This window comes from Cyprinodon variegatus, unplaced genomic scaffold (assembly GCF_000732505.1).
Source record: "Cyprinodon variegatus isolate N-32 unplaced genomic scaffold, C_variegatus-1.0 Scaffold3093, whole genome shotgun sequence".
In the NCBI taxonomy this organism is placed as follows: Eukaryota; Metazoa; Chordata; class Actinopteri; order Cyprinodontiformes; family Cyprinodontidae; genus Cyprinodon; species Cyprinodon variegatus.
The window spans coordinates 1-2,148 of record NW_015153546.1 but is presented as its reverse complement, the minus strand read 5'-3'; positions in this window follow the sequence as shown (position 1 = coordinate 2,148).

The window sequence follows — 2,148 nt, the reverse complement described above, 5'->3', positions numbered from 1 at the left end:
ATTCATTTGCTACTGGTCATAATTTGTATTTCAGATATCAAGAATCAGTGAAACAGCATATCATACGTAGTTTAAGGCTTTTGAAGCTAGTCAAGCAAATATATGTTAAAACGGCCACTTAAAATTAGTAAAGATTTATAGATAGAAATGTAGTTCTTACTAGTACCAATTCGATTCCAGATTACTTAAAATGTAATTAATGCGGGTAGAAATGTAATTAGCGATATCTAAAATACAATTCTGACATGGAACATTGTAATTGTGACTAGGTAGAATGCTTTATAACTATAATATTTATATCTATTATATCTATAATAGAAATATGACTAGTCAGCCTGCTTATTTTCTGTTGAAACGGCGCCCCATTATTTTTTTGAATGTTAGTCAAAATATGTTTATAACTATCTAAAACTTAATTTTGGATTTTGATATCTGAAATTCTAACTTAACTAGTAATATATCAATAGTTATTATCTGTAATTATATTTCTACTTGTAATTTCTGATGTCAGCAATTGGATTTCTGGATATCTGTAATGTTATATTAATTTTCTATATCTGAAATAATAATTTTGACTAGCAGTAACTCTACTACTGAGATGTGAAATTAGATTTCATCCTCATCAGAATTCCGTTTTAGATAGGAAGAATATTTATTTTAGATATCTGGAATTAAAAGCCCAATACACATGAATGGGAAGCATGACGCCATTTGTACTAGTAGTAATTACATTTCAGATTTCTGAAATGTTTAATTTAGATTAATTAAGATCTCAAATTGAGAGATCTTCATTTTTACCAAGAAGAAATCCATTTGAGACATCTGAAATATACATTCAGTCAAACTAATGAATGTCAAAAGGGCCACTATGTATCTGAAAGTTTATTCTTACTTACGGAAGCTGAGAGCGTTCGTACTCGACTTATTTTTTTCCCTTCATCTTCTCGAGATGATAACATAACTATTTCATTATTACGGTTAAACCATTCATTGTTTTCTCCAGATAACAAGATAATAATTTCGTTATCATGAGAAAACAGTTATTGATTTCCTGAGATAATGAGATAATTAACCTGTATGAGCAATGAATGAGGCTGGCCAACAGCCCTGGATTCCCTGTCCATCCGTGCCTGGATGTATGCAAATATTCAGGTTTTTAGTTTACTTTTTTTCACTCATTGTCAGGTGGTGGTGGATAATTTGATTGCATAGAATACAGTAGAAACACTGAATCGGAATCAGACTTTTTAAAATGAAAATCTTTAACCTGGGCTCATTTTGGGGGTTAATGCATCTTATACCTGTTACAGGCGAAACACCGGGGCTGTTCAGAAAACACCTGGCACTGGGGCACCAGAGGCATGGGTGTAATTGCTTATGAATCAGAAGTGGAAGCAAATTATTAAACCAACAACGTTGTCTCATCGCCTATAATTTAAACACAGGATTATTTACAGAATGACACACAGGTCTGCCATGACTTGACCACATGACTTGTGGTATTGAAGGATATAATCAGTTTTAACACCAATCATCTCGCTATGACAACAACTGGCTTTCGTTATCTTTAGATATTGAGAAAATTAACTTGTTTTCTCAGAACACCACACCATACACGTGGGCATTGTCAGTTTCACTATAGCTCTGGTAAATTTCAATGGTGAAGTCCTCTGGAAATCTTCAATAATTGTTGTTGATTGCAGATGTGTCTTGTAGTTCCCATTGATTTAGCTTGTAAAGCGGGGGGAATGGCACTAGGCTTACCGCACCGTGATGTCACTGCCGGAAGACGGCAGGAGGGAGGGGTTACTATATTTGGGCAAAAATGGCCGCTCCCACACTCAGTGATCGCAACGAAAATAGTTTTTATTTTTTTGTTGATTAATGAGAAATTCATTAAATCAAATCAAATTTATTAGTTTTAGTTAGTGACCGAACTTTTCCTTTAAATTACAGTCTCTCTCTCTGAGTGCATTGGTCTATGGGCATGTTTTGTTGCTTTTTCATTTTCCTCAACCAGTTTTAGCCCATTTTTTTTTTAAATGTTTGACTCACATTTTACTCCAACATTATTTAATCTCTGGGACACAAGCTTGGATGTAGAAAACACACTGCTCAAAAAGATAGAGGTTGGATGTGCTTACAGCA